The sequence below is a fragment of the Tiliqua scincoides genome, chromosome 2 (assembly GCF_035046505.1).
Source record: "Tiliqua scincoides isolate rTilSci1 chromosome 2, rTilSci1.hap2, whole genome shotgun sequence".
In the NCBI taxonomy this organism is placed as follows: domain Eukaryota; kingdom Metazoa; phylum Chordata; class Lepidosauria; order Squamata; family Scincidae; genus Tiliqua; species Tiliqua scincoides.
In genome coordinates this window covers 50,012,513-50,030,586 of record NC_089822.1, presented here as the reverse complement: position 1 = coordinate 50,030,586, position 18,074 = coordinate 50,012,513, and the positions used below count along the sequence as shown (strand labels likewise).

The following is an 18,074-nucleotide window of genomic DNA, read 5'->3' as shown; positions in this document are numbered from 1 at the left end:
TGAGAGAAATGTTGCAGCCATGTGAAAAAGAACATCTTGCACATTTAAAAATCAATTGCATGTGCCAAAAGCAAATGAAGAAAAATTATGCATGCTCTATTTTGAAAGCTGGTTTGTGAATATATATCACCACACATTTCTGGGCACAGGCTTGCTCCCCAGTCTATCAAAACAGTCTTAGGAGAGAATCAAATTAATTGGAAAAATGCAATAAGGCTTGGAGGAGGAGGGACAGTTTAATAGACTTGCAGCTGACTGGGATGCTGGAATGCCATTAGTGTGACAGAAACTGCTGCACATTTTGAGGTGATGTACACCCTTATAGGATGTACATCTTTAAATATGAAGGTCCTTCAGATAAATGCTTGTAGAGATGGAGAGAGAATATTCCACAATCCCTGCGAAGGTCATCTGCTCAGTTTCAGAACAGAATTTCTACTGCTTTGTAAAAGCAAGTCTGGCAACACAAATGGGAGAGGGGGAATTATCATGGGCTCTGCACAGCACAGCACCACCCTGTGACCTGTGTGTACCATAAACTGAGTTCAACATTATTATTTATTTCTAACCTCCATATCTCATCTTTCTATTAACAGAGAATCAAAAGAGCTGAACTTCTCAAATAGATGAAAAATAAATGAAGCCTTCAAATAAAAGTGGAGGGGAAATCAATTTGAAAAGCAATGCAATAACTGTAAAACAAGTATCACTGAAATGTTCTAAAACAATGTTCTTCAGCCTGTGTGTCAGGACCCCAATGAGGTCTCAGAGCATCATTTGGGGGGTCGTGGCAATCTTTTAAAGCCTGTACAAGAGAGAGCTTGGATCCAGTCCAGTAAGTGAGAGTGCAATCCAGACCAGCAGATGGGCCGGCGTAAGTCCCTTGCACCGGTCCACCATCGTGAAAGTACCATAAAGCACTTTCGTGTCAATGCAGGCCCTGAGCAGGGTGAGTTTGTGCCAGCTGAGGTCAGCTGGTGCAGGGGTCTGGGAGGGCGTGGGGAGTATGGGGAGAAGGTGGGAGGGAGGCATTTTGGGGTGGGGGCAGGCAGCGGGCGTTCCTGGGGGTGGGCAGGTGGAAGGCAGGGCCAGGATCCAGCACTTATGCCGGAATCTAACCCGGTTCCTGGGCGGCCGGGGTCAGTTCCAGGCTGCTTGGATTTGCACCACCAATTTCAGTGGCGCAGATCCAAGTAGCCCCATTGGGGCTGCTGCGGTTCTCCCCAGGATAAGGGGACGAGTTTCCCCTTGCCTCGGGTCAAGCCTCGGACAGCCTGAAACATGTGCTGGGTACAGTGCAGGCTTGCTGGCCTGCCTGTTCCAGCACAAGATAGGATTGGGCTGCCTGTTCTTGATATAATCCTGTACAGCCTATTCTTGCTGCCTTGCCCCTCAGGTCCTAAGGCTGGCCCTGCTCAGGCTGCTACCTCACAGGGTTGTTGTGAAGGAGAGTGGTGGGATTGGCAGTGGGTCCCCAGTCTCATTTATTCATTCATTGGAGTCATGGCATGAAAAAGGTTGAAGACCACTGTCTAAAATATCCAAAGGTCCAAACAGGGAACAGGCAACAGTTAGGTCACAAGTGAAAAGCAGCATCTAGAAAATTCTAACTGAAACAAGGGGTGAACCAGAATCTTTCTTAATGCATAACATGAACTGATAAGAAGTGAATTTTCTTAATTAAATTTTCTTTATGCACTTGGTGTGGGGATGGCACCATGGCAGTAGTAGAGAAGCTTTAGTACTTTGGCCCAATATAGTTTTGTTCTTGACCTCAGGTGCCCTTGTACACTTTAAATTTTAAAAAAACTTCCAGTGAAAGCCAATGAAGTTACTTTCCAGTGAAGGCTAAATAGGTTTACTTAAAAATAGCACACGTGGGGAAAGTGTGATTTGGTGTCATTCAGATTAAACTTTTGATCCTGAATTTGTGTGTGTGTGCAGGGAGGGGGGGGGTTCTTAGTATCTCCTATACAACAGCTTCATTTTTTCATGGTATCTTCTCCCGTTAGGGGCTATTTTTTTCTGTTTCATGATGTCTCGAATAAAAACAATTCACTTTACAATGGTTGTCTCTGCTGAATCTTTGCTATAGTGAACCAGATCAAACTGTGAGTGCAGTTTCTCTTATAATTCTGGAACTCACTTTTAGAGAACAGTGTAAGGCAATAAAATAAAAGAGCTTTCATCTGGATTCTTGCCATCTTCCAATGCATAGACAAATGTTTGAAAAAAAGAATCACTGACTGGGCCTCTTAAAATTATGTATTCATTAAGCCAAGTGTTTATGTCACCTTCAGCTATAACATTCCAGCTAGAAAATGGAAGTTGTTTCATTGCTTATTGTTTTGCCAAGAGACACATTTCATGCTAGGATGCCATTCTTTCTATATTCCACTTTCTGTGTGTCATTGAACGTTAAGTCTGGGTGTGGTGTTTGTAGCCAGGGAAGGCACCTACAAATTCCTCAGAGCATTCCCCACACAACACTGCAATATATATTTTCTTTCACTAAGAGCCCAGCCAAACTCGTTTCTGGGCTGACTGCTAGATAAGAATATGGGTCATTATCCACAGGTCAAGGTATTAGAGACCAAACCAGGAAGATCCATTCTGAAATGTTGTTGGTTCTTGAAAGAGCTAACCTCTATGTTTGTAAAAATCCCCTTGAGGGATTTAGAATTGCCTGCCTATGTAAACCACCTTGAATAAAGACAGAGGAGTAATCCGATGACCAGAAAGGCGGTATATAAATACCTAGTTATTATTGTAATGCAGGGAGGTGAGTCCACATCCTGAACCATGACCTGTGTTTTCTTCAGGCTGATCGTCAGTCCAAAATCTTGGCAGGCCTTGCTAAAACGATCCATGAGCTGCTGGAGATCTTTGGCAGAGTGGGTAGTGACAGCTGCATCGTCGGCAAAGAGGAAGTCACGAACTGGAGGTTGTCCATGACTTTGTGTACCTTGGCTCAACGATCTCTGACACTCTTTCTCTTGATACCGAACTAAACAAACGCATCGGTAAAGCAGCTACCACGTTTTCCAGACTCACAAAGAGAGTCTGGTCCAACAAGAAGCTGACGGAACATACCAAGATCCAGGTCTACAGAGCTTGCATCCTGAGTACACTTCTGTACTGCAGCGAGTCATGGACTCTTCGCTCACAGCAGGAGAGGAAACTGAACACTTTCCACATGCGCTGCCTCCGACGCATTCTCGGCATCACCTGGCAGGACAAAGTTCCAAACAACACAGTCCTGGAACGTGCTGGAATCCCTAGCATGTATGCACTGCTGAAACAGAGACGCCTGTGTTGGCTCGGTCATGTTGTGAGAATGGATGATGGCCGGATCCCAAAGGATCTCCTCTATGGAGAACTCATGCAAGGAAAGCGCCCTACAGGTAGACCACAGCTGCGATACAAGGACATCTGCAAGAGGGATCTGAAGGCCTTAGGAGTGGACCTCAACAAGTGGGAAACCCTGGCCTCTGAGCGGCCCGCTTGGAGGCAGGCTGTGCAGCATGGCCTTTCTCAGTTTGAAGAGACACTTGGCCAACAGTCTGAGGCAAAGAGGCAAAGAAGGAAGGCTCATAGCCAGGGAGACAGACCAGGGACAGACTGTACTTGCTCCTGGTGTGGAAGGGATTGTCACTCCCGAATCGGCCTTTTCAGCCACACTAGACGCTGTGCCAGAACCACCTTTCAGAGCGCGATACCATAGTCTCTCGAGACTGAAGGTTGCCAACAATAATAAGTTATTATTATTATCATTATTATTATTATCATTATTATTATTATTAGCTTTTCCTAGCTAGTGCTATACCCACAGACCAGGTTAAGTAAACTGCCATGAAATGGGGGAATGGGGGTGAGGAGAGGACATTTCTGGGTGGGGGAGGGCGGGAACGAGGGCAATTTAGGCCCAGGAAGGGGTGGGGATGTCAGCAGAGACCACCGCCACATCCTAACCCCCATCTCAAGCCTGACCACCCTAGATGGGTATACTCAGTCCTGCACCAGTGATTGGGCTGGTGCAGATCTGAGTAGACCCATAGGGGCTGTTGGGACCAGATGTAGGAGACCTCCGAGGAGATCTCTGGCTGTCTCCCTGGCCCTGTGGGATACAGCCATGGCCATTTCAGTGCCACTGTATCACGGGATAGGATTATCCTGTTGTACCCTATTCCCCATCTATTTGTTAAGTGCAGCATAATATCACAGCAATTTCAATGTCAAACTGTATAGCAATGCAAAAATGGAACAATTTCAAATCCTTAATAACTAGCACAACAGCTATAACTATGCTTTACAACTCCAGGTAGTAAAAGTATTTAACCATTGAATTGGTAGTATTAATACAATGCTATGTTTAAGGCTCACAATAAAACAATGACCTAAGTATTCAATTTATTTCCAGTTACCCCTCTCCTCCACAATGCTTTAATTGGATGAATGATTTATTTTACGTTTCCAGTGTAGGGCTGTTGGATGCCTCTATGGAGGTCAAGTACAGGAATCTCCTTCTATATTGTGGCCAGTGATGTGCACAACATTCACATAGGGAAAAGATGATTAAAGTCCATCAAAATCCCTCCTGTGTGCATATTTCATAGGGCTGCACACATGGTGTTTTAGACAATATGCAAAGGCAGGTATAATTTTAACAGCATCTAAACTCTATCCAGGCATTTCATTATTTTTGCAAAATCTTTTGCAACTTGCATACAATTCAGGAGAGTCTTGTCCTTGGGAAAACAGAGAATGGACTGACTTCAAGTGTCTCAATATGACTTTCAAGGCACATTAAGTCTGCTCATGTGCACCTCTTGGGGATAGTTTTAGTTTAGTTTTTAGAAAAAGGAAGAAAGAAAACTGGCATCACTGTTGAAATTATATCAATCTTTCCATTGACACACAGATATCTCTAGATAGTGGTGGATGACATGCTGATGGACACAGTATGACTGAAGGTCAACGTACACAAAAATAGGAACTTGGAATTTAAGCAACTGACAGTTGAAATATACTTTTAGCATTTGCAAATGGTTTAGTAAGAGTATGTTCAGGGAATCATTTTGAGCTGATTGCTGAAGGCTGTTGCATAATCAGGACTAGGTAATAACTGCACTGGGCTTTAGTTTAGAGTCCCATTCATGTCCAAGAGGGGCAGTTCTGTGCATGAATCCATTTGTGTGCACAGAGATGCTTTTTTGCATGAAAGGGAGAATGAGAGAGCCCATGAAGGAAAGAGAGTTCTGTAAATGCATCAGGATGGCAGTGGCCATACAGATTGGCAGATGGAGACAAAGCAATGTAAACAGTTGCCAAGATTTTCTTTATGCATAAATTTCCAAGGGGAAGCCCTATCATTGTAGCAGTACAACAAAGAATCTTATAGCACATTAAAGACCAGCAGATTTATTGCCACAGAAGCTCTTGTGGACTAGAGGCATATATGAACACATGAGGCTCTCTCAAACTAAATCCGAACTTTAGTCCATCTAGCTTGGTTGAAAGAGGCCTTTCCCAGACCTACCTGAAGCTTCCAAGGATTGACTTCTGGAGCTGCTGTGCACTATGTGGAATATCTGCACATTGAGGCTTCCATGCCACCAGCTCACCTTTGCTATCACCACTGAGGGACAGTCTCACTGGCATCTCAGCCAGTCACTGATCAGAAGTGCAGCTGTTGGGGTGGAGAATTTAAGGCAAGGGTAGGAGATAGAATGGGAGAGAGAAGTATGGTGGAAAGAGACAATGGAGCAAGAGAAGGAACAGGAGATGGAAAGATAAGGACGGAGAGTGTGCAGATGGGGAACGAAGCAGAAGAAGGAATGATGAAGGAAGAAGCAGGGAGAAGAAGTGGAAAAAGGAGGACAGAAGGCAGCCAGGCTTGGAAGAGGGCTATGGAAGAGGAGTAGCAGGATTGGACATGAGGTGGAGGAGGTAGCAGAAAAAAAAGGGAGAGAAGACCAAGGGATTAGGCTTCAAGGGCCTAAGGCATGCATTCTCCCACACAGAGGCCTGTCCCCTGGAAGCAGTCCCCACCTGGGCTCCAGCTTGTCAGGCAGTGTTGGTCAAGCAACACCCTACCTTCCAAAACAGGCTACCTTGATACACTCAGAGGACCTCCCTGCAGGCAGATAATCACATGGCCTTCACAGTGTGAAGATGGAATGCCTGTGAGCAGTGAAGAAGACTGTAGGGGGAGCTGTGAAGCAGCTGCATATGAGCCCCTTAATAAACAGAAGTGCATCAGACAGACCATCTCAGGCTCTTTTTATCCTCCCTCAATGTCTTTTTCCCAATCTATACCCAACCTACTCCCTTGGGAGAGGCAAAGGGCGATCACGGACTTTACAAAGACAGAAATTAAAATATGGTGTACTGATTCCTTTACTGCAATGTTTCTCAGTACCACTGGTGGTATTGGTACCACCAGTGGTACTGGAGTGGTGTCTGGTGGTACTCACGGGACCCCTGGACACTTGCTGCCCAGCAGCGAGACCAGGAATGCAACACAACAGACAGCTGTAGGAGGTTTGGCTCAGTGGGCAGAGCCCCAAAGCATGCTTTTCCACACTCAAAAAAGCCCTCCCGTCCACCCTGAGCCTCTTACTGGTGTTTGTTGCATCGTATCTGTTCTCCCAACCCAGAAGTAACTGGCAATAATGTCATCACCTATATGCCAGTAAAGGTTTGGTTTGATTTGATTTGAATGTCATCACTAGTTACATCTGGTGGTACTTTGAGTAGATGGACCATGTGAAGTAGGACAGTGGAGGACAAGTCTAGGTGTTGAGAAACACTGCTTTATAGTAAAGCAGTGACACCCAACTGTAGGATGCAGCTCATGCTCCACTGGCACCACTATGCCAGTGCTGGAAAGTTGGTTAGGATTTGGGCCTAAGTGTCATAAATTTTTTTGCTTTATTCCTTTTCTTTATTTCTGTACCATGAGAGCTAGAAATACCTAGACTTGTTCTTTGAGTAAGCGTGGAAAACCCACAAACTTTCAATCTTGGTTAAATTAAATCCATCATCAGTGTTGTTTATTTGTTGGCTACTCTTGTGATGAAGATCGATAAAGGGAAGGAACCACAGTCCCTGGATAACTATTAGCTGTCCTTGAAATGTACCTCATTTACTTTTAATAAACATTGTACTGAAGATGTTGCATAACAAACCCATGGAAGAATTCACCTTTAGCATATAGAGCGAAAGAGTACGCCGAATGGTTTGCTTTTTGGTACAAATATTAAAAAGGTAATAATACAGCCGTTTAGCAAACATCATCATTCATATTAAAAGCAAAAAGAGACCTTATGAATACTTGGCATTAGAAAACACAATAGCTGAAGCTGTGTTTTTTCCATACCACATGTGTTTGCTTCTCAGTTGTTACCCTACAGCTAGAGCTGAGCTAATAACACAGTTTTGCTAATATTATGTCTAAGTCCAAATCAACTCTTAGCCCAACCTTCCCGATAACCCTTTGATGTTGCCTTCCAGGAGAAACGAAAAGAGCTTCAGCTTCAAAATGACTTGCAATAAGGGAAGCTTGAGGTTGAATGTTGGCCAAAATGAGTTTTAAAAGTGCACCCTCACATTTCTCAACTCACCCAGCATCAGTTAATTTCATAGAGCAGCTCAAGGGGTGAAATATAAGAGCCAAATATGAAAATAGCCAGGTATAGTAGCTATATAAAAGGTGTGTGGAAGCGCATGAACAATATCTTGCTGCAGTACCCAGTAGTCTAAGGTACTGCAGACTGCAACAGAAAGATCTTACAGGGTGAAAAGTATGAATATCAAACAGGCAAGCAAAGTCTGTTTGCCTGAATCCAAATAAACTGGGTTTTCAAGGTAGGGCAATTTTACAACTTAAAAGTCGTGTGTATAATGTTGGGCACAAATAGAAACTTCCAGTAAATGATTCCTGGATTATTAATTGCTACTTATTTGAGAAAAAGGAACCTTATAGCCCTTCTGAGCAGGGCAAAGCAGCACTTAAGAGCCTGAATTAAAAGCATCTGCACTGGGTGACAGTAGGCAAGACAGCATCTCTCAGCCTCAAACCATTTACCTTACAAGAATTTTATATGTTGGAAATTACACACACATGAGAGCAACTGGAAAAAGCCAATATTATTACTAGATGTTGTTGTTATACATGTATTTACAAACTGTCTGGATTTTGTTGGGATGATCCTGAAAATTAGTATCACATCCAGAGACATGAACCACCACATGAACCATCAAGTAAGTCTTCTGAGTTAGAAGTTGTATATGCCAGAGATGTGCTTGAGTCACTGAGCCCAAGTCAACAACGCTGAGAGTCATAACATGTAGCCATTGTGACCAACTTGGAAGAAATTTAGAGTCTTGCAAGTCATGAGTCATTCTGAGAAATGAAACTCAGTACAGCCCCCTCCCAAAAAAACTTAAGCCTTCCTCTTCCCCTTAACCCCCTCCCACCCTCCACTTCCTGGAACCAACCTACCCTGGTGCTGCTGTCCTTCTGAATACCAGCTTCTGGATCACCCATCAGGTCTTTCAGCACAATAAAGAAGCATCAAAAAAAAAAAAGTGTAAGCAAAAACATACCCACACACATGAGATAGGGACTTCAATTATTTTAAATCCTGACTTGTTTCTAGAGTCATTGGCCCCAAGCCACAAGTTGAGTCAGGGTTAGCAATGTCCATGACTCAGGTCGACACAAGTTATCCAAAAACATGTTTTTGGGTGACTCAAATTGAGTGTCACGAGTCGAGTGCCTATTCCTGGTATATACGACAGGCGAATTCTCTGGAACACACTCTGTGCCCATGAATACTGCGCGCTCCTTCTCTATGAATCTCAGGAGTTGGGACCATAGTTCAGTAGCAGAGCACATGCTTTACATGTGCCAGTGTTTTGTCCACAGGGCTGGTGAAATCATTAGGCCAATTAGGGAGCCTTCTAGGGTGCAGACCTCAGCGGGGCACAGTACTGACATTTGAGGGGCACGGTTTTGTACTCAGATTAAAAAATGCAACTGACAATTCATATTGTTTATTTAAGATAAACCACAGCAATGCTGTTGAATATAATTAATTATAAATCTTATTAAAAAATTGGGGGGAGTGCAAGTAGTTAGTCCTGCCTAAGGTGCAAAATAACCTGGCACAAGCTCTGCTTGTCAATACGAGCTAACTCAAACACTGGCGGACCTAGAGGGGGGCAAACGGGGAAAATGCCGAGCGCTGACCCTCCAGGGGCATCACCCCGAGCCTCGCCCCCCCGCCAGAGGAGGAGTGCCCAGAAGTGCAGCAGAGAGGCAGCTTGCTGCCTCTCCATCAGTGCCTCAGCACCGACTGAGCCACCCCCTCCCTTCCTCCTTTATAGGAGGATAGGAGACAGGTACCCTAGATAGGCACTGACGCTCTAGGGTGCCCATCTCCTATAAAGGAGGCGGGGAGGGGGGCGGCCCAGTCGGCGCCGAGGTGCTGCCTGAGAGGCAGCTTCCCGCTGCCTCCCAGGAACGCTCCTGGGAACCCCTGCTCCGCCTCTGAGGGCATCCCTCAGAGGTGGAGGGGAAGTGGCGTGTGCCTCCTCCGATTTTGGAGGAGACGTGTGCCACTTCCTGGGCTCCAGCGGAGCCTTTAGCACTGCTTGTAAGTGGCACAGAGTTCTCCCTTGCAGGAGTCTGGGGCTGCTGGAAGCCCGCCTCTCTGGGGTGCCGCTTCCAGCAGCCCCAGACTGCTCCAGAGGAGACCTCCGTGCCACTTACAAGCGGCACAGAACGCTCTGCCGGGGCACCCCTCCTCCATCTCAGAGGGCATCCCTCAGAGGTGGAGGAGAAGTGGTGCCCACCCTCTCTGATTTCAGAGGAGATGCATGCCACTTCCCAGGCCCCTATGGAAGCTTCCACGCCACTTGTTTGTTTTCAAAGGGGGAACAGAGGAGGTGGCTGCGTGGAAGTAATTGCGGTGACGATGACGTCACCGCAATTACTTCCGGGTCAGAGGCGGGGGGCAAAGATGGGGGGCAAAAATGGGGATGAGGGGTGGAAAATGGGGGGTTGCCCTGGGCACAAGGACCCCCAGGAACGCCACTGGACTCAAAGCCTGTGGAACAGCTCTGCCAAGCGATAGGCAGCCTTTCATGGCCGTCACACACATAAATTTTTTGTACATTCCACCTCTTTCATGAAGAGAAATCAAAGAAAAAGGAAGATGCCCAATCTCTAAATATAGCTGGCCAAACCTGTATCTCTTTCAGTCATGTATGAGAGCTACTTGCTGTTAACATCAAGATGTCCCCCTTTCTAGAGAGATTATGGTTTTTGTAAACACCAGGAATATTTAAAAGTTTGCCCTTCAAATTGCTGGGCATGCTTAACAGGAGCTTGGCAGGAAATTGGTTGAGAGTGTTAGAATAAGTACATTTGAATAATTTGATGGAATAGAACTCACAAGAACTCACTTCTAGCAATCATGACTTGACTTGTGTTTTCAGGGACACATACAGTGATGCTGTCATTGCAAGAGAGAAAAAATGGACTTTAAGTTGAAGAGTTCAGCACTGAAAACTTCCATGGCCACATTAGCAAGTAACCAATGGATGGAGTCCAAGAGAGATCTTTAAAAGAGTTATAGAAGCAGCCTACCTTGCAGGGTTGTTGGAAGGACTAATCAGTGCAAAGTAAGTGTGCAAAATGCTACAGAATTAAGAAAGAAATTGCAATCTACATCAGAGGCTAGGAGATTGTTTGACTGTAAATTTAAAGCAAAACTTAATCTTTTGTTCCTATTGATACCCCAATGTGCAAGAATGGGTTTTGTACCTAGACCATTCTTTTTGAACACGTGCACGCATGTACATGTTTTGTTAAGAGATCAAAATCACATGGTCTCTTGCACTCTTTCTGCAGAAGAACTAGATCATCACTGTATCTGTCCCTCCTTAAAGTCTACTAAAAGGATGAGGGCTGGATCATTTTGGATTCCTTTCCTAACATGACTACTTGTCATCACCGCTGACAAACTTTTAAATAACTTCTGCAATCATGTGTTGCTTTAATAAATCTCCTGTAATTTTGAAGTTGCTTCCTTGTCTGTCTCTTGAATTGATTCTTGCTGATTCTGGTCTTTACCTGTAGCCCAAAAGATTCATCAGAGAAGGTAAACGTTGGAGAGGGCTCAGCAACCCCATTCTGCCTGAAGCAGACCCTGTGCTCTTTAATTCTTCAAATACATAATTTGAGCTCCAGTGGTAACTGATCCTGCCCTCATAGTTAAGGGAAGCCATCTACTCATTAGTTCCATGATCACAGACTTTTCCTTCTCTATAAAAGTTGGTTCAGTGGCATGGGCAGCCCAATCCTGAGCTGCCTGGAGTTCCACGGAGGGCTCCCGCAGGATCCAGCGCCCCCCCCCCGCGCTACCACAGGAGGCTCCTCAGGAGAAAGAGATGTTCGTCCCCTTCCCCCAAGTAAAGGAAGCAGCCCTGGAATGTGGCTACTCACTTTAGCGGTGACTGTTTAGTCGCTGCTAAAGTGAAGGCGCTTGTGTAGAGTGAGCAGCCCTGCCCAAGAGCCTTGGATCCTGCAGAGCTCGGCTCCACGGATCCGCCTCTCCCCCGCCCCCCGACATGCCTCCCACGCCCCCAGCCACGCCTCCCCCATGACCCCAACCACGCCTCCAACTCCCGTTCTGCAGTCCAGCAGTCACAGAGACCACCAAGTCGCGGAACCCGGGCGCCCGCCACATGCTGGCTCAGCGCTGGCCGGAGCTGAGTCAGCTCTGGCGGGAGCCCGCCGGTAAGCCCCACAAACGTGCCTTACAGCACGTTTGCGACTGTGGTCCGTGCCGCAGAGGCGCAGCACAGACCACAGGATCGGGCTCTCTATCCAAGGAATAAGACCAATCCTCTTCTTCAGGAACTACAGCTGAAGCCAAAAACAGTTCACCTTCCTTCTTTTTCATCCATTCTCAAGAATGGTTTGGATTCTAGATCTTGGGTTATCTCTGAGACCTTCAACAATGCCCAGAGCAGGTTATTATGAAGGTTGCAATTCTTAATTCTATGAGGAAAAGAGAAGGTAGGCAAGGAACAAAACAAAACTCTCATAAACCAAAGACATGAAACCTGATGGTTTGCACCGAGAATTGAAATGCCACTCTCAGAGGGAAAAGGGAACAGAAATGGTCTCTAGCAGCTTGTCCATGTTATTGTTACAATATTCATGCACACAGTTAGGAGCCAGAAACTGTGGGCAGGTCTTAAAACACACAGTGCCTGCTCTCAGCTTCTCAGCAGTCTATGTGCATAGAATTAAAGATCTGGTGCTTGCTTCTAGCGCTAATTAGGGCTGCTATTAACATTCACAATTTTTAAATAGAGATTAATCTCCAGGTTGGGGGGGGGAAGCATAATATAACCTATGAAGTGAGTTTCCCCTCTATTGTGTATATGTATCAGGCAGCCATAGGAAAAACACTTACGTGCCACTTCACACATTTGAATAGAAAAGCTTTCTCCTGCACAGTATGAAATTAATATCCATGAATGTGAATCCATTTTTCCTACACATTTCTCCGACCCAGCTACAGAAAGCAGCTTTCAATGTTAGGCAGAAGTACCAGGGATTACATAAATGACTCGTGCATTACTTGCTTGAACTTCCTGTGTTAACACCTAAGGACATGCACCAGGGGCATGCGATGTGGGGTTGGCAGGTGAGGCAGAACTGCCCCATCATAGTCCATTGCAAAGCACCACAGCTGCCCTGCCTGGTTACACACGAGGAGGCTCTCCTTACACCCACTTTCTTAGATGTAAGGAGAACCTCCTTGGAAGTAAGCAGGTGGGCCAGCTATGGTACTTTTCCATGGAATATGATGGGGGAGTTCTGCCTGACCTGCCACCTCCATACCACACATCCCTAACATGCGCATGACCCCCACATGCACTGAGAGAGCCAAATATGCACATAGTACATGCATCTCACTTCGGTTTTCCCCCTTGAACATCAGCAAGAATGTACAAGTCACCCTGCCAGAACTGGGGTGTAACATCCAAACTCACCCAAATGATCATTTGGAAAATGGTTGACTGATATGGGGTCAACTAATGGTTTTGCATTGTGCCCTTATTTTCTTTGTATGGTGTGGGTGCCTCTCATCCCAAAAGGAAGGTTCATGTCATAAGGGTTGAGGTATTATATCTAGGGGCTGAGAGACAAAAAAGGGGTGGCCCAAGAAATGACCACAAAAGTGACTCTTTCATTTATAATTTAACCTAGGAGGTTCCTCCACTTCCTTTACAATATACCCCAAAAGTCTCTTCCAGCTCACAGATACGTCTTGATGGTCTTAAGCCTATTAGACAGGGTATGCAAAGAACATAGGTAGGTGCAGGGGTGTGAAGCTGGCAGGCATTCTTTGGCTAGCAATTCCTATGGTGGTAGAAAGCCCCATGAATCTCCTCCTCTGTCCCTGGTTAAGGAGAGTTCAAAAGGTCTAGGAAGGCTTCTGCCCACAGAGTACCAGCCTAACAGCCCTGTAGAGTTCTTTGGAAGCAGTCTCTCAAAGCCTGCCCCACTATTTATTCCTACTTTGCCTTCATTTCCTTTCTTTCCCCCAAGTTCTTTCTTCCTTCCAGTCTGCTTACCTTTTCTTAAGGCTTTGCCCACATTCTCTGAGCTACTCCTTCCCCCACCTTTCCTCTCATCACCTTTTTCCATTCTGCTCTCATCTATTATCCTTTCTCCTGATGCCTCTTCTTTTTATTTACTCCTGTTTGTCTCTCCTTCTCCCCACTTCTCTCTCTCTCTCTCTCTCTCTCTCTCTCTCTCTCTCTCTCTCTCTCACTCTCTCTCTCTCTCTCACGGTCCTAGCCACTGTGGCACCCAGGGTCATACCTCCAGGGGTGTCACTCCTATCTGGATGTGCTGTCCCCTGCGCCCACTGCCTCCCCCTGGAGGTGTTCTGAGGGCCAGAAAGGTCATGTGCAGCCTTGTCCCCCCCCCCAGACCATCTAAGGCCTCAAAAGGGTCTTTAAATGTCACTTCCGGTTTTCACCTGAAAAAAAGGAACTGACATTTAAAGGCAATCCAGAGGCCTTAGAAGGGCTTCTGAAGGTTGGAGAAACCATGTGTGGCCTCTTCGGCCCTCAGAATGCCTCCGGGAGAGGCAGTGGGCACGAGCAGCCTTCAGGGTGGCACGGTTGGGTGGGTGCCACCCCAGCCATTCCACCTGGGGTTACTTGTACCTATGGACTCACCCCCTTTCCCCCTCATTTTAAAGTTTCCCACACTCCTGCTGAGTTGCCCCAGCCAGGATCCCTCCTGGTTGGGGCACCTGGCCGTGATGCCATCCTCTCTCCCTTCGTTCTGCTGGAGCTAGCCACTAACACTTCCTGGGGCGTCCTGGACTTTGTGCAAAGTGGTGGATGCCACACATGGCGAAAAAGGTTCTTTTCTGTGTTTCTTTTTCCTGCCACGCAAGCAATGTGCAAGAAAGCAGTGACAGAATTGTTACAGCCATGGAGGCTTATGCTACAACTTTTGCTGAAACGAAGCTGGTCTGTGTCTGCTTGGTATTTGATGGGAGGCCAGTTTGAACCCTGCATGTAGGCTGCTGGGTTTCACCATGGCAGACAAGTGAAAATCAAGTGGAATAAAGGAAATAAAGAGATGCATGGAGACATTTCTGGAATCTCTACTAAAGGCCCAATCCTAAACAGGCCTAACACCAGCACTGGGTGTTACAAACGTGCTGTAAGGCATGTCTGCAGCACCCATAGATGAGGGGCTGCCAGTACTGGGGCAGTGCCAGTCAGCACTGGGCCTCAGCATCATTTGAATGGACAGCTGGCACTCCTGCAGCACTGGCTAGCGGTGATCATTTTGGGGGCAAGGGAGGTGGGGAGTGGGCAGAACAAGGTGAAGGAAGGGGAGGATCCGGCCCAGGAGGGAGTGGAGATGGCGGCAGAGGGTCTCCTTGGGTCTACACCTGCTCAAATGTGGGCACAGATCTGAGGAGACCCAGTGGTGCTGCGGATACATTACACAAACACTTCCTTACCCTGAGGAGACCCTGGCAGTATCCCTGGTGCCCACAGTATGCAGCAGTAGCCTTTGTGGCACTGCTGTTCCTCTGGGTGCTGCTGTTTTTAGGACTGGGCTGTAAACCATTTTCAAGCTCTTATCTGAAATTTCAAATATATACTTCTAGATACTTCCATATAAATCTTTCAAGAATATAAATGGGGAAAATAATAGAGATAAGAATCCTTTCATTTGTGACTTGAGAATCTTCATCCCATCCACAGTGTGAGAACTCACAGGCAAACTTGAGACATACAAAATTATGCAGGGGATGGACAGAGTGGATAGGGAGATGCTCTTTACCCTCTCACATAACACCAGAACCAGGGGACATCCACTAAAATTGAATGTTGGGAGAGTTAGAACAGACAAGAGAAAATATTTCTTTACTCAGTGTGTGGTTGGTCTGTGGAACTCCTTGCCACAGGATGTGGTGACGGCATCTGGCCTGGACGCCTTTAAAAGGGGATTGGACAAGTTTCTGGAGGAAAAATCCATTACCGGGTACAAGCCATGATGTGTATGCGCAACCTCCTGATTTTAGAAATGGGTTATGTCAGAATGCCAGATGCAAGGGAGGGCACCAGGATGAGGTTATCTGGTGTGCTTCCTGGGGCATTTGGTGGGCTGCTGTGAGATACAGGAAGCTGGACTAGATGGGCCTATGACCTGATCCAGTGGGGCTGTTCTTATGTTCTTATGTTCTTAGTAAACTTCCCTTTCTGCCCCCAGAATAAATTAAAGTGGTTACTGAGGTGAGTCACACCATTTACCATATCATTACACAGGCATATTGCTGTTTATAGGATTCACTTGTAATTGCTATTGACTGGAATCATCACATACTGCCATCCTTTTGATTCATTGTGTGAGCCATCCTGCATCTATTATACCTGCCTACACCCTTTATTGAAACATCTGGTCAGGAAAACCAGTCCAAAACCAGCCTTGTGGATTGGAAACAAATGAAAAGCCGTTCGGAAGCCATGCGGGGCAGTGAAGGCAATGAGGGATAAAACTAATAAATGGCAACAAAGCAGACTGCACACCACTACAACAGAAGCAGGTGGGTGTGTACATACCTTTGGACTTGCACATATTTTGCTAGCAAGGCAGACTTGATGGATTACCACAAACACATTCACAATCGTTTCTTATAGCTTATGGATGCTTAGAAAGGATAATGGGTATAAGGATAATGTGATTGCTAATGAGAACACATCTTAGCCAGGGATTTGAGCATCCAGGTCTTCAAGGTCTCGTCAGGTGCCTGTTTGAGCTGCTCTTTCCTAGCACAGAAGTGTCACCAGAAGGAACATGACCATCGGTGTAGTGGAAAATTTGAAAGGCATTCCACATGTCATGCTCCCATAATCTTGTCCCAGTTAGACTGTATCACACAAGAAAAAACAATTTTAAATTCCTTCACTACTGTGTTTTCTTTGGCTGCCACTCTATAGCCCAATGGAGAGAGCACCGGGCTGTGGAGTGCAAGGTTGGAGGTTCAAATCCCTCCGGCGCCAGAAAGGAAAAATTATTGGGTAGCAACTATTACCCTGTACATGCCTGATCTTGGAAGCTAAGCAGGATTAGGCCTGGTTAGTACTTGGATGGGAGACTGCCTGGGAATACTGGGTGCTATAGGCTTATACCATTGTCTTTCAAGACTGAAGGTTGCCAACATTTTACTTATTATACTTTGAAATTTATTGTACCTCATTTCAAGATCTGGCTCATCTCATCCCAAACACTTGCAGTGGGTAGCGATAGTTTTAAAGCAAATGGATCGAAATTGAGAAACAGGAAAAATGAATAAGGCATGTTAGTTACAGTGCAGCCCTACCTAAAACCCCCTCCTGCCAATACAGCCTAACTACTACTAATCCTGGAGTATGACAGGAAGTTGGTCTCTCAGAGTCTCTGGATGACAGGTTAGACTGTGATTTGCAAAGCCTGAATGGAGGTGAAACTATCACATTTGCACAACACACTACAGTGCTATATAGTACAGTGTAGTTGTAATACTGTAAAAAAAAAACACTGCATTAAAACAGCTGGAAATGTTCAGGCATCTTGAATTCGTCCAGTTGAGCTATCTCATTGCTGGCAAAATCTCTAACCCAGGCTTCATATAGTATGAGACCATTTGTTTCTTAAAAATTTAGAAGCAGCTGATCAATATACCTATATTAAGCAACTCTACCAACCCGAGACATTGTTTTCTATACTGACACAATGGCTGTCATGCGGGAATAATATATAGCACTTGCGTGCACCGTTGGGTATCGTCACACCTGCTCTCCTCCTCTCAACGATTTCCAATGTGCCTTTGCAGGAATTGGTGGTGGTTTACACCCTTGGTCTTTATTCCTGTGCCTGCATCTTAAGTGCTCAACATCATCTTAAGGCAGGGGTGCTCAATAGGTGGATCGCGATCTACTGGTAGATCGCGAGGCAAAATGAGTAGATCGCGGAGTGCCGACCCCTCCCCCTTCAGGTGCCTCTGGGAGGAAACGCCGGGAGTAAGGCCCATTGTACTCAATGGGGCTTACTCCCAGGTAAGTGTGGCTAGGATTGCAGCCTCACAGCCTAATCCTAGGCATGTCTACTCAGGAGTAAGTCCTGTTATACTCAGTGGGGCTCAAGGTACACCAACATACATTGTACACATAAATGTTATATGTTATGATGGCGCGAACATTGTAAAAAAATCTCTGGTAGATCTCTGGGCATTGCTGGGTTTCAAAGTAGCTCTCGAGCCAAAAAAGTGTGAGCACCCCTGTCTTAAGGAGATCACAGTGCCTTGTGAGGGGGATTGTGTGACATTTAACCTTCTCACAAACAAAAATTCAGATGAAAGAGGTATAATTACTTTCTAATGCTATAGGTCTTAAGAAAAGCTTTCTTAGCTACTACAATACAAAGCTGTTACGGGTTCTCAGTATTTATTGGTCTTAATAAAATGATGAGTTTC

The 18,074-nt window shown here is 45.8% G+C and overlaps 1 long non-coding RNA gene across 2 annotated transcripts in view; it reads left to right on the top strand.

Annotated features, from left to right (window-relative positions):
• LOC136639783 (uncharacterized) overlaps positions 1-11,065 on the top strand; it is a 98,657-nt gene extending 87,592 nt beyond the window's left edge. The window contains exon 4 of one of the 2 annotated variants that reach the window (XR_010793730.1): positions 10,507-11,065. This is a non-coding gene — a long non-coding RNA (uncharacterized lncRNA). Of the gene's footprint in view, positions 1-2,822; positions 2,902-10,506 lie in introns of those variants that run through there. The other variant, XR_010793731.1, reaches the window with a different exon arrangement.
• The last annotated feature ends 7,009 nt before the right edge of the window (positions 11,066-18,074 follow it).